General features: G+C 38.2%; 1 protein-coding gene across 3 annotated transcripts in view; it reads left to right on the top strand.

The window, feature by feature from the left end:
* The window catches only part of LOC129726592 (uncharacterized), a 135,944-nt gene that overhangs the window by 16,113 nt on the left and 105,313 nt on the right, over positions 1–14,518 (top strand). The gene's annotated exons all lie outside the window — the stretch shown is intronic.

Below are 14,518 nucleotides of genomic sequence, written 5' to 3'. Positions count from 1 at the left end.
CTCGTCGTTTCACTTCACGGCTCATATCGTTGTCACATGTGACAAGCGTACCAAGATAAACGAATTCGTCAACCACTTCAAATCGTTCCCCATCTATCTCCACTTCAGCACCAACACCACGGTGACTCCCACGCTCTCTGCCAGCTACCATGTACTTCGTTTTGGCAGAGTTAATGACTAGTCCCAATCTCGCTGCTTCTCTCTTAAAAGGTACGAAGGCCACCTCCACGGCCTTACGGTTGATACCGATGATATCGATGTCGTCCGCAAAGCCAAGAAGAAGCATGTGAGATTTCGTGATGATCGTACCGTTTCTTTCCATATTTGCTCTTCGTACTGCACCCTCAAGAGCGATGTTAAACAGCAAGTTGGAGAGCGCATCCCCCTGCTTCAGTCCATCCAACGTTACCAACGCTGCTGATGTCTCGCCAGCTATCCTCACGCACGATTTTGATCCCTCCAGTGTCATACGACTCAGCTTAATTAGTTTCGTAGGGAAACCGTGTTCCAACATGATCTGCCACAGCTCGTTTCTTTTCACTGAGTCGTATGCCGCCCTGAAGTCCACAAACAGATGGTGTGTCGGTGAGTTGTACTCCCGGAACTTATCGAGGATCTGTCGCAGGGTGAAAATTTGATCCGTCGTGAAACGCCCCTGTCGAAAACCAGCTTGGTATTCGCCAACAAAGGATTTCGTTAACGGTTCCGTTTATTTGATACAGTTTGTAATAATTTTGTCGAATAATATCAGCAGTTTCAATAGGAGACTTTGAATTAGAAGTAATTTAAGATGCTTTTCACAATTATCAATTTTATGGCCAAAACAGATGTTATGACCAAAACCGGTGCTTCTACCCTATTTTTATATTAAAAACACGAATCAATCTGCCTAATGATATGATTTGAAAAAATACAACCTTCATTTCTTCAAGCATTCTTCATCCTTAAGGATTTGTTTGCTTTCGCGATTTATAGACTGTTCCGAAAATTATAAATACATCTTCTTTCTTGAAAAAAAAAAAACAAAATATACAGGATTTTTCGGGTCATTTTATTCTGAAATATAGATAATAAGTGTTTTCTTTCAAGTTTCAATTCAAGTTGGGATTATTTTTCGTAGAATACGCGAGTTCTCTAACTTTTCTCTTAACACTACTCATAAGCTTTTGCACAGTGTGTTCTCCGACCATTTTTACCACTTTGAGCCAATCTTTTTTAAATTTTTCAACATTGTCCGCTGGTTTGACATATTTCCTCAGCTTTGCCTTGGTCAAAGCCCAAAAAGTTTCAATAGGGCGAATTTCAGGGCAGTTTGGAGGATTCATCTCCTTTGGGACACATGTGACATTATTTGTTTTATACCACCCTAGTGCATCCGTAGAGTAATGACAGGAAGCAAGATCGGGCCAAAAGATTGGAGGATTGTTATGCTGCTTAACCATGGGTAGCAACCTTTTCTGCAAACACTCTTTCACGTAAATTTTACCATTCATTGTGTCATTCGTAATGAATGGACGAGATATTTTCCCACATTCACAAATGGCCTGCCAAACCATTACCTTCTTGCCGAATTTTTCGGTGTAAATGACTTTCACTGGTCCAGGGACATCCTTTCCCTTCGGTGATGTATAAAATTGCGGTCCTGGCAGAGTCTTATAGTACAGTTTTATGTAGGTTTCGTCATCCATGATAACACACCCCATTTTTTGGTTAGAAGTTTGTCATAAAGCTTCCGAGCTCTCGGTTTCACAGATTCAGCTTGTTTTGGATTTCTTTTTTTCTGCTTCTGCTTCCGACGGGTCTGCAGACCCACCCCTTGGCACGCATAACGTTACTCGCCGAGGTTCCAAGCTTTCTCGCCACATCTCGTACTGATACTGAAGGATGCCGCTTGTAGTATTTCTTAACCTTTTTGTCCATCGTGGGATCAACAGGCCCGGGTTTTCTACCACTGCTCCGACACTTATACCTTCTTCTCTGGCTAATTTTCTTATAGAAAGACCACTCACGGTGCCCCATTTGTGCACAATTCGCTTTCTTTGCTCGGGAGAAAGGCCACGCATTTTCAAAATTTCGCACTAAATGTTAAAAAAAATGACAGCATCTGTTTCTTTTGGATGTAAACAACAGGACGCAGCCAACGTTTGGTTGAATACTGCACGTTATTTGAAATGACGGTTGATCGTAAGTGTATTTATAATTATCGGAACGGTCTATAAGTTTATCAATCGTAGGGATTTCGTTTTTTGATTTTGTCAAGTAAAGAGAAATGACCTTACAACTAATTTAATCGTAAACTTAATGGCTATAAAAGAAGCTTATTTATAAAGAGGAAATCATTTTCAAATTTTTATTCTGAATCCTTTGGTCCGTTTCCTCCCTTCTCTACGAACAACTTGACCAAATGAGATGATACAAATATCTAATAATTTAATGCGCTTTGCCTGTATACTTTTAATGTGCTCTTAGAAAATAAGTTCCTTTTTGTAAATTAGTCCCAATTAATTAACCTTGTCAGTCCAATTTAAGCTCGCCAACATACTTCCGCTGTCATATACAACTGGGTATCTGCAGCCATTTCATACAAAATTTCAAGGTTTCAACCTCATAACCGGTTTGATAAAAATCTCACATATCTCCATAGTATTATGTATTCTAATAGGATTAGCGCAGCACCAAATTTACACAAGACTGGAAAGCTATTAACCGCAACCTTTATCGCAGCGATCCGTTCTTCGTGTGCCACTTATGTCACGTTCCTCCACTTTGAGGAGCGCTCATTTTCCATTTCGATTGGCTCGTCGCCAGATGTCACTTTTTCCTGCTTACGGCTCCTCAACTTCGCACCCACAAATGGCACGTATCTCAGATGACCATAATTAGTATGAATTTGTTCTCTGTTTAGGGTTTCTCTCTCTCCATGCTAGGCTTTCCACTTTCGTCGATGGCCAACCTGACTTGGTTTGATTCAGTTTTGCTTTCATCTGATCGAGGTATTTTGTAAATAGTCTGCTCGATGTGCCGTAAATCCTTTTATATTGAACCATAGTGCTTTTTTGGTGGTTTGCTGTCTCGCTTCATTGGCTATGTTTGTTCCTTGGAGCCTGAACCATTAAAGCGAAGTCGAATTATTTGGCATTGAAATTTTCATTTATATACGTTCTATAATAAAAAGTATATTAAAACGTTTATTGTTCTTCAGAGAATTGGACTATTTCTCGAGTGAAAAGTCGATTCTGACTGATGATGATTAAAAACTAAATTTCTTAGTTTCCTGACTGAGAAAATTTTTAAATCAACAGCGGAACATTGCTTGTTTTTTTTTGTGTATTGAAGATCCCCAGAGGCAAATGAATTTAAACCAACTTCCAAACCCGGCAGACAGGGGCCGTGTTATCTATCCGTGCGCTCTCTGATGGTATTAAAAAACTCATCAGACGGCCAACCGATGATTGCCACTCGTTCTGAAACAGGTTTCGCTTCGCTGAGCCTCTGCAGCCCAATTCGGACCATAAAAGCACACTTACTTTATTTTCTATTTTAGGCAAGTACACAACACAACCACAGAGCTATCAGATGCCTCGAGTGGTGTATTAGATAAATATGTATGCATCAGATCCACCTGAGCACGTCATTGGTAGTGTTCTTCTTGTTATATATTTATCGTAGGTTGCTTCCTTTTCCGCCGCCGCCGTTGATGTGCTGTTATTCAATTACAAAATGTAATTCTACTCTTTTAAGTTAAGCATTGGAGCATATACTTTATAACAAAGGAATATTTGTTGCACTGATCGTCGAGGAAACTGAAAAGATTTCACATGCTATAGATTACAGAGCAGATATATTTTTGCAAACCTTTTCATTTTCAGGATTTGTAATTCACATTCTGTTTCATATTTTCTAGACAAGAGTAAGTTGATTGAAAAATGCACAAAATCGTGTGCATTTAGGAATTCCTCTGAATTCGACGTCACAAAGGAGTACTACACTAGATATACTTTTCAAGCGGAAAACACAAGTTTATTACTATCTCCATACCACAGAACAAAGGCATCCCGAAGCCAACTTTCCGGACGTCTTTCTTCATAATAAATCTCAACTAGATGTCGGTTCCGTTGTTTCAACTCCGTTTGTCTCTATTCAGCTAGAATGCGCAATACATGTACCTACGGCCGACGGAGTGATGATGATAACGGACCGGCCTGTGGCCCCTCGTTAGCTGTTTTGTTATGACTCTTTTCAATTATCATAAATTTGCAATACATTAACGTATTCTTGGCTAATGACTGGAGCAACGACGGCTCCATATTGCACACTACCTGCACGGGTACGCCGCTGTCCGTGCCGGTTTACCGGTCATCTCGGTATTACACCGTGCTGCAAAAAGTTAGCCGACAGCACCACGGAGGTATGTTTTAGTGACTCTCCACATCTGGACAGTGGTTTAATTTAAGGATTTGAAAGACTTAAATAGTAACACATAGGAGTTCTTTTAGTTTTTATTCCACTATTGTATTTATAGACCTTGGAGAGTATTTAATAAGTTAAAATTTCTTCATATTAGTTTGTGCTTTGAAGCCGTATTTTGCAGCATGGTGTTAGGTAGGAGAATCTAACGCTCTTATCATAAAGGAGCCGTTTTATTTCAATCTAGTTTTCAACAACCGTTCTTTGTGTTCAGCGGAGTAGGGTCGCAAATGGGATAATGTGTACGTTTCGCATGAGGAAACGGATATTTGAATTACAAAAACTTGAGCGTAAAGTTTTTATCTGTTCAACTGATAGGTCATAGTTTATGATATAGATGGGATTCAATTACAGGCCGGACTCGATTATCCGGAACACCAATTTATTTTCATTCCGGATAATCGAGTTTCCCGGATAACCGAATCACACAAAAAATACTGAAATTTTGCGATAAACGAATACAAATAAATATTTTTTTTTATTTACTTGTATGATGCAGTGGCGTAACCAGAAGTTATTTCTGAGGCAAAAAGGGGTAAAATCTTGAGAAGCGAAACAAAAAAATAAATTGAAAATTGATTATTTCCAATTAATTCGAACATGTCCCAAACATGCCGGAAGTGACTTAAATTTCGGAATAAAAATTGAAAACGGACACCAAAAAAATGAAATTCCGTATAGTCGAATTTTGGATAATCGAGTTTCCAGATAATCGAGTCTCCGGATAATCGAGTCCGGCCTGTATCTGATAATGTTTTGATCGGATAATTCGATTTTTTTATTTGTTTATTTGTGGGAAATGACACGCTTATGATATGACAAGTAAACAGCAGTGAACTTGATTGCTTTAAACAAATTTTCGTAGATTCACTATAAAGGTCTGAAGAATGATACTTTTGATTTTGTTGGAAAAAACATAATTCTGTGATTTTAGAAAAGGTTTTGGAAGGGGTTGTGCCTGAGACACGTTATGACAACGAGAATAACACTGGTGTCTAGCACGGCGTAAACGATTCGGTTTTGGTTGTAGTGTTCATCCTTTTTTCTATAAGTGTTTTATTAGTTGAAGTGGCACTGTACTACTTATTTAAAATAGGCTATTTTTTTAAAGGCACTAAAATTAGCCTTTTCGGTCAATCAAATCTGACATTTGAGAAGGCTTAGATAGTAATCTTTTATTGAGTTCCAATGTTACATTTTTAGACTTTCATGTTACACCCGTGCCTTCCTGTGAACAAGTGTGGAATATGTTTATTATGAAATTAACTTCTTGTTTATTTTAAAGCATTCTTCAGATTCAAACGCAGAAAGAAGGGCTTTTGTCGTGACCATCTCGCACCTGAATGAAGTTTTGCTGACTAATTGATTACTACTGAAGTTCAAAATAGCGTTTGAGTTTGTTCTTCGGTCTCTGGAGGTCATCCCGGTTTCGAAAATACTCATGTTCGATGGTATTTGAGTTTGTTTTATTTAATTGTATTTATGGCATTAGAAATCCCAGTAGAAACTGTTCCGGAAGGACTATTTCGAGGGCCTATCACCCAAATAACCAAAACCATACCACATACCAACCATAGGCCTGTGAAGATAATTTTATGAACTGTGAACTAATAATTGTAGGATTCTGTTTAAATACTCATAAAATTTCTCAGTTTCGGAACATATCCCCGGAAAACTGGGTTACCGGGAGAGAAAAGAAAACAGAATTCTTTTGAGGCACCGCTGACTTGAAATTAGATGAGTTCATTTGATGTTAAAACTATCAGAATCGGATAAAAATTGCAAAAGTTACAAGAATTTTAATTCGTTGGTACCCGGATATCCTGTCAGTGGTTTTCCCTTTCTTAGAAACCTGGAGATGCCACAATGTGTGTGGAGGATGTCTATAAACCATGTTTTCATTATTGGTTATTCCAGGTATCGAATTAATCCAATCATACATTTTTTTATAATTTGTATGAAACGTAATTTCTGGTCAACCCCCTCCAGCGCCTTAATAGTCCACGTTGTTTATGGTCGTCCCGATACTTACTATTTTATAATGTTATTTATGTGAATTTTTCGTAAATAAACTCAAATCTCATATATTAAACTCGACATTTTGTTTTTGGCACAATGTCACCCCATAGAAGGGGTCTATGTAATGTCTACAGCCCACTTAATTTTTTTAGAATTTATATGAGCAGTTGTCTACGGAGGGGGAGGGGAGGGGTCAAAATCGTTAAAAATCGTTAAAAATTTGTCACCGTGCAATGTGGATGGCCCCCTGAAAAACACGTAGGACGAAAGCCAACTTGATTTCAGGTATAAGGAAGTCCTTCAAGGATCTCAGTTAGGTCTTCTATTATTTATTCTATTCCGTCATCTTTCATATTTGAAAAAAATGATAAAATTTTCATTTCTACCGGCAACATGAAACTTTTTTGGGAAGCAAAAAAAAAAAGTGATATCGATGTATAAGTAAAGTTTAGTAGTAAGGTTCATTAAACTGTTCAGCTATTACATACGAGACCCGTTTTATTTAATACGGGTCTCGTATATAATAGCTGAACAGTTTTATGAACCTTACTACTAAACAACTCTACACTATGCTGAACACTCAATTTTTATGTACCTACTTCTAGAAATGTATGAACTTGATCATTATTTGCTTTAAATGTAATGAATTCTGTTTGACGAAACTAAATAAAAAAAAACACAATTACTTTGTCGAGGTTTTCAGCTGAATTAGGCATCGACTTAGCAAATTCGTGATCGAATTGATATTGAATAATGTATTGTGAAAATAAGTGTTGCTAACAGTGAATGTCAGTGCCGCTTAGAGCAATGGCAACAGGATTACACAAAAGTCGATTTTTACGCGGGGGATACGTGCCGCGTAAAAAAAACCGCGTAAATTCCGGAAACCGCGTAAAAAACCCGCGTAAATTCCGGAATCCGCGTAAAAAAGAACCGCGTAAATTCCGGAATCCGCATAGGAAAAAATTCGTGAATTTCGGAATCCGCGTAAAAAAACCCGCGTGAAAAAACCGCGTAAAAAGCGACCGTTTAGCATGACAAGAGTGATGCTATCCTACTGCATTTGTACGGCTACAGTTTACTGACAAAAAAATCAGCAACAGCATGGGAATTAGGAATTTAGAATGTTGGGGCATCGCATGCAAAACGATAGGAATGAGGTGACTTTCCATGATTAATTTAATCCATAATCCAATTTGTTTTCCTCCCGGCTACAACAATGTTGAGGCTGTCGGCGCGTGTCTGATCCGTGCTAAAACCTCTACTGCCTTCTAGCTCTTGATATAATAGATTTTTATTCTATTATCGGATCATCGATGGCGCAAAACGGGAAGCGTATCGCTGAAGGTGAGAGGAAGCGCTCGCGTTTGGATGTGCAAACCGAGATAACGTGCAAAATTTGTTCTACGCGTTGCTGCAAATTGTTTGTTTATATGTAGGTACACAAACATGCATGTGCTGCTGATATACTTAACTGCAAGCCAGACGGTACGAGACGGTTCGTTTTACCTTGAGCTGCGTGGCCCTTGCACACTCGACCCGAATGCAGGAGGAAGTTTCCGATCGGTTAACTCGAGGTGGTCCGGGTGTCGTACAAGTTCACCGATTAATAGAATGCAGCCTCTCGCGGGGCTCGCGTGTAGTAAAATTGTACCTCCTAATACATTTGTGTTGATATTGCTGAAGGCGTTTCTCGCCGCTATTATGGACGCAATGGATACGCACATGAGATTACGTGAACCTGCCATGCCGTGGGAGGGAGATTTCATGCCGTGAAGCGTGTCGTCCAACGGGATCGATTCAATGGTCTGATTTCCAATTACATTCCTGTGGTTGAATTGAAGGCTGATATGTCTACAGTTTTACGTCCGCTCCATCATCGGTGAGGTGGAGGTAAAAATTTTCCCAGTCTCGTTGAAGGTCTTAATTAGCGAGCCTCGCAGCGTAATTCAAATCGACAGCTGGTTTGGATTAGAAATAGAGTACATGAGACAATCCCCCCGGGATATGTCACCAGATTGACAAAGGTTACGCAGAGGACGACAAGGTCAAGTCAAGTTGAGGTGATTCTGATTACAGCTGTTCCGTTCAGGCGGCTGATTACTAATTATGATATTTTGTTTATATTTTCGATTAACTGCGCTTCTTGGTTGGAGTCGGTACTGCGTGTTATAAGGCAGAGGTCATCACAGGTTAGGCGAAACAAATAAGAAACGAGCAATAACGAATATAAAAGTTTAAATAAGCTTGTAATTAGCACCGTTGTAGAGTTGTTTTGAGTATGGCAAGGCAGAGGAGGAGGCAGGGTTTGCGGAGTCAGTCTAACGCGGATGGAAGTGGGTATTTATGTTCACGCATGCTGCATTGAGAAATGAGTTTTGAATTTGTAGAAACGGGACTTTGCAGACCGTAAGAAATAATAATGGCCTTTATGTAATAATTTTCCAAGTGTATCTACATAATTATGTTTGTTTCATATGACCAAAACCTGTTTTATTTTTAACATAAAGTTTTCACGCCTTGTTAAGCAAACTTAACGATTTGTGTAGTCGATATAGATTTAACATATAAACGTTGTACAAGACAACGATGCTAAAAATCGAATCTATGATTGGACCGAAGATTGCTCACTATCACTTGAATGACGTTAGTTGTTTCCAGTTTTAATTTTAGCTCCGAGTGCCCAAAGCAATCTTATGTAAAACTTCACAAATTCTCGACAAACACTCACTTAATGATTTAGCAAAAAGTTCGATCTTTGTTTTCGTTTCATTTCGTTTCTGTCCGCTCCGTTTCGCTTCAGACCTTTTTCTGTTTGTTTGTTTGAGTTGGATGTTTTTTTTTGTTTTTTGGAACCCATCTGCAAAGTTGTCTCGAGTAGGTACCGAGCATCATACAAGTGTGAAAAATTAGATAAGGAGATGTCTATTGTTGATATGTTTTATTTAGTGATTTATGCCGGAATTAATTATAAAAAGTAAATTTATTTATTCCTCTTTCAAAATTATTTTGTAACGAAGCAAACTTTCATATTTTTTATAATTTTAAATGAGTTGTACTTTTATCACCACAAAAGTGAAATACTCCACCCTCTACGGGCTGACTGAGATATATTGGATTGCCTGATTGTCGCAGTTATTTGTGGGAAAAGGCACGCACGAAAGAATTTCGTAAATATTCCTTTGTTTCAGCGCTTTGCCAGAGCAACACACGCGCGTGCACTCATTTGCCACAGGTATGCACCCTTCTTGCATTCCAATTCTCTGACCACTGCAACAAATATATGCATATCGGCGGAATTCAGCTTTCATCATATTTCCCTTCACTCTACCAGCACCCGCCCTAAGCGGGGTTTTGAGTCACAGTCATTCGTATGAGAATGATGTGGATCACAGAAAACACTGATTGCTGCATCACGGTTTGATGTTTGATGTAACATTTTACCACCAGCAATCGCACGATCCATTCGCGGGCTAGCGGAGCACACCGTGCGAATTTTCCTCTGCACATCATCGCCGCAATGCGCAGGCTGAACGATAGATAGCATGAATGGAAATTGAAATACTGGAACATTACCTGCGTGTTGCTTTTCTTTGATCTGTTCCAGCGGATTATTGCGACGCATTTCTTCAATTGTTGCGTTCAATGAGAAAATTGATGAATTGATGATGTTTACGCAACAAAAATAGTGTAATTATTTTAAAACCCAGATTACTCGTACATCTCATTTTGTGTTTTTGTTTTAGCGAGTTTACATACTTTTTAAGCGCGCATTCGTAATTTGGCAAAAATAATCGATTTTACTAAAAGCTGTTAAAGCCTGTTGAATAACGAAAAATTAACAGAGAGAAGATAAATTAACCCTGAGTAACAAGAGAAGGATAAGAAAAGAACGAGAACAGGAAAGTGATTAAAGAGTGACAAAAGCGGGACAAGGTGAAACCAAAAGAAGAACAAAACAATGACAAAAGAAAGGAAAAAAGGCAAACAGGGACATAGGAGAAAGAAGAGAAAGACAAGAGAGGTACATAAAAGGAAAAGGGAGTTTCAAGAAAAAGACAAACAAGGATAGTAGCAGGTCAAAAAAATGATAAGAGATGTACAAGTAAAAGATAAAGTGGAAGAACAGAATGACAAGAGAGAGAGAGAGAGAGAGACTTGAGAAAACGGACAGAGGAAGAGAAAAAAGAGGAATAATTGTGGGTCACGAGACGGTCAAAAGTGGGACAAGAGAGAGACATGCATAGAATAAAAGAGGGACAAGAAATGGACAAGAGGAGGACAAGAGAGGGATAAGAAAAGGGCAAGAGAGGAACAAGAGAACCAAAAGAAAGACAAGAGAGGTACAAAGAAAGGACAAGAGAGTTTCAAGAGAAAAACAAACAAGGATATGAGAGGGACAAAAAAGGAACAAGGAACATACAAGAAAAGGACAATAGTGGAAGAAAAAAATTACAGGAGAAAGACAAGAGAAAGAAACGAAAATAAACGGAGGAAGAGGCAGAAGAAGACTAATACTAGGACACGAGAGAGACAAAGGCGGGACAAGGAGAGACAAGAGGGGGACATGAGTAGAATAAGAGAAGGACAAGAAAAGGGCAAGAGGGGGACAGGATAAAAACAAGCAAGGAAAAAGTGAAATAAGAGAAGAGAACAAAAGAATACTTTTTTTATTATGCAATTGTAAACAGTTGCTTACGAATTTGATCAACTCGTTAAAAAAAATTATTTGAATGTAATATGTTTTTTTGCATTTTCCATGATGGATTTCAATTCTTTATTTTTAATTTTTGGATTTATCATTTTCGGAACATTACTCGAAATACCTATCTGTATATTGTAAAATAAACATGAAATATCACAGTGGCGTCTCGTCCTGACATTACGTGCATTATGGGTGGGGTTTCATTCCGATTTCAAGAAAATATCAAACAAGAATCAAAAACTAAAAATTTAAGAGGTTATGTATAAGACACGACCGAAAGTTACTGTAGATATGCGACAGCCTGCCTTATGTCAATGTATTTCTTGCAATCAAACCCAAATTTCAAAAAAGTGTGTTGAGATTCTTGGTTTTGAGGCATCGTTCTGGTTCCGGAAATATTAATGTGGGGTGGGATTTGGCCATTTTAGGCTGTTTTCCAGAAACTCCGGTTTCAAAAATTCACATATTTGGCTTTGTTTTCAGCTCTGATTGGTCGAAATCATCGTCAAAACTTATAGCCTAGATTTTTCAATATTTCAATACTTAGCATCATATAATCATTTTACATTTTTTGATTGTTGCAAGAATAAAAAAAATCCGTTTAAAATTGACTGAGTTGTAAGCATTTGAAATTGGACGTGACGCTCTCGATGTTCTCGGTATTTCAATTTGCACACCTATTTCAGAATGCTGCCGTAAGGACGTAATTCTACGTCAAAAAATCCATCAGTATTAATGATTAACTAGTATAACTCGTCGTGTACTATTTATAGTGCACAAAATGAGAAAATCAGCTCCACCCTAAGCTAATTACCAGAACCTTGAACGAGAGGCATAAAACAAACCAAAAACCTCTCAGCGGAGTAGAGATGGTCGGGTTTGATGTTTCTCAAATCAGTTTTTCTTCTATTGAAACCCGAACCCGAAACTTTTTATTTTCGATCAAACCCGAATCCGACCCGAACCCGAAAATTTTATTTTTGTGAAAACGGAACCCGACCGAGCCCTGAATTGTGAATGAATCCCAAACAAATGAAACACAAATTTCGCACAACTCGAGAACCAATCAAGCAAATACAACCAAATTCGACATGTTAAGGTTTTTGAGAGCAAGAAAAATGTTCATGGTGGTAAGACACCGCTCCCTTCCCTCAAAGGAAGGGCTTCAAAAAATTTCAAACCCGAGCCCGGCTCGAACCCCAAACGGGTTTGAAAACCCGAAACCCGGCCATCTCTATATCGCAGTGAACTTTCCAATGTGCACTTTTTATTGTGGAAGAAAAACGCTTTTGTTCTTTAAAATGTAGGTTCCTCGTCCAAAGCTAAAAAATTTCAAGTCAACGTTAGTCAGGGATGAAAAGACAATGTGTTTTTCCTTGCACATTTTTGGTGATGGCCACTGGGAAGTCCAAACTCACGAGACGGCACTGAAATATAATAATAATTGTAATATGTACATGCAAATGATCTTGTTCAGGTTGGCTTTTCCACTATGACCAATTATGAAAAGTTTGGTTTAGGGGTTTAAAACCCGAAAAAGATATGGTTCTCAATTTAGCAACTGTTTAGGCTGAAACTCACTGCTTCTTTTGTTCTGGAGATATTTCCTCTGTAAGAATTTCAATATAAATCTATTTCTGTTCTAGTTATAATGTCAATTACGAAAAGCGAGTGATGGTACGAATTCATTCGACTTAAAATATGGAATCACCAGGAATTCTAGTTAGCCGATTCAAGGCTTAATGACCTACTATTAAAAATTTAATTATGTATAAAATCCGAAACGGCTGTCATAAAATGAATGCCAAGTTATATTATTTTGTCATACTCGACGTTGTTCTGCTTGAACCATTAATATTGTTTTTAAAAAGAAATTATATCATGCTAAACGCCTTGGAAGACTCACTGAATTTTTATTTTTTCAGCTAGTACAAAACAACAATATGCTACCAAACAAAATTGTTTACTTCAGGTTTAATTTGGTGTGAAGCGTCATTACCGGCAAGCTTCATACAGTGCACTTGAACCGTGAAAAATTGACAAATGAAGTTTCAATTAGCCGCGAAAAGCTCAACTGATTCGCTCATAGTCATTCGGGGCGGCTTTTTCAATCACATTTCGAAAAGCTTGCATTTTGAACGGCTTACGAACGATAGGAAAGCGATCCGATTTAACCTACTTACCAGGATTAGCCGCTTCGCAAATCCTGCATTGTGTCACTGGAACTCAAACTTACCATGCTGTCCCTTCAACCATATCGTTTTTGTTAATTCGCACTGTTTCGTGAAGCGTGAAAAACATCGCGATAACACTGCGGCTAGATTAAGCCTTTAAGATTCTCGCTTGTACTGATGGTTCGACCAACAACCCGTGCCAGATTCGTCACTTATCAATGTAAATCTGTTATTTCCCATGGGATTGGATTTTGTTTAATTCTAATAGGAAATGACATAAACGAAAGACACAGGGAAGGGCGTTGAATTTGAAAACATCGCAAGTTCAAGGCCCGAATTGGGTGCAAGTTAATCCGGGACTAATTGCTAAAATATTGTAGAGCATCATACATACTATATTTTTTCTTTATGAGCCATTCTCATTACAGTGAAATTCACCATTATTAAATTCACGATGAATTTCAACCAGATATCATTTTCACTGAGCCGTGCTTTTTACATAAGGCCGTTACAAATTTAATTTTCATTTTATGTCACCCCCCCCCCCCCCCCCCCCTTCGAAAATCTTGAATATTGGAAGGAAAAAAAAAGCTCAAACCGTTTTGTTCATTTTATTGGTTTTCCGGCAGCATAAATGCTTTATTTAGCAACAAACAAGTCCAGTGATAGCGAGAGTGTCGTCAAAAGGCAAGCGAAATAGATAATAATAATAATAAAGTGTTATTTTTCAACATTTATTTGAGTGCAAGTTACAAACGTCATAACTTGCACACAAACTTTGATCAAAGATATTTCTATTTTTCGTCTCGGTGTTATTTATTTTTTGCACCCCCTTTGCTAACTTTGATAACCTTGGACATAAAAAGAATTCGAAATTTGTATCTGCCTAATTAAGATTATTCTATTCCTGTTCTTCTAGGAAACAGGCTCGGATCGGAGGAAACGAGCAAAAATATTTATCTTAACGTTCTGCGTCTGAAATCTCAGATCCCTGTTCTAAACCTTGTTGGTTAAAAATCTACCTTTAACAGAGCACGAAAATTAAACAATTCAATCTGGTGAGCAATAGGGTATCGGCTCTATTACCGTCAAGTTTGTCCTTTTATCGTTAAGGGGGTAAATAATATCCTAGAGCGTTCTCGATGACCTGATT

Source organism: Wyeomyia smithii, chromosome 3 (assembly GCF_029784165.1).
Source record: "Wyeomyia smithii strain HCP4-BCI-WySm-NY-G18 chromosome 3, ASM2978416v1, whole genome shotgun sequence".
NCBI classification, from domain to species: domain Eukaryota; kingdom Metazoa; phylum Arthropoda; class Insecta; order Diptera; family Culicidae; genus Wyeomyia; species Wyeomyia smithii.
Note: the sequence above shows the minus strand (reverse complement) of the source record. Positions and strands in the feature narration are given on the sequence as shown.